At 51.4% G+C, this 588-nt stretch overlaps 1 pseudogene; it reads right to left on the reverse strand.

Annotated features, from left to right (window-relative positions):
- Positions 1-202: 202 nt before the first annotated feature.
- Positions 203-358, reverse strand: LOC136312303 (U2 spliceosomal RNA; annotated as a pseudogene).
- Between the last annotated feature and the right edge of the window lie 230 nt (positions 359-588).

Consider the following 588-nt stretch of genomic DNA (forward strand, 5'->3'; position numbering starts at 1 on the left):
AGCTTTGGGATTGTGTGGAGAATTCCCTGCTGAAGTCAGCAACCCCGTGCTGACAACCAGATGCTTAGAGCCAGCGACCTTGGGTTTCCCACCAGTGACCTCAGCATTTCAGGTCAATGCTTTATCCACTGTGCCATCACAGGTCAGGCAAGACATTCTATTTTCAAAACTAGAAAGTCTTCTAGGTTGGTATGATGTGAGCATGTGTTTTCTTTGCCTACTTGTTCCTACGCTTAGAAGCAAGCAAAATGAAGAATGAAGATGTAACCAGCAGTTCATTATTGCCCTTTCTAAAGTTATCACTGATTAATAAGAGCAGATACTACACTTGATCATAGCCAAAAGGCTGAGAAGCAATGAAAGTTATCACTGGCCCTGGCCAGTTGGCTCAGTGGTAGAGCGTCAGCCTGGTGTGCAGAAGTCCCTGGTTCGATTCCCGGCCAGGGCACACAGGAGAAGCGCCCGTCTGCTTCTCCACCCCTCCCCCTCTCCTCCCTCTCTGTCTCTCTCTTCCCCTCCCGCAGCGAGGCTCCATTGGAGCAAAGATGGCCCGGGCGCTGGGGATGGCTCCTTGGCCTCTGCCCCAGG

This window comes from Saccopteryx bilineata, chromosome 8, assembly GCF_036850765.1.
Source record: "Saccopteryx bilineata isolate mSacBil1 chromosome 8, mSacBil1_pri_phased_curated, whole genome shotgun sequence".
Classification (NCBI taxonomy): Eukaryota; Metazoa; Chordata; class Mammalia; order Chiroptera; family Emballonuridae; genus Saccopteryx; species Saccopteryx bilineata.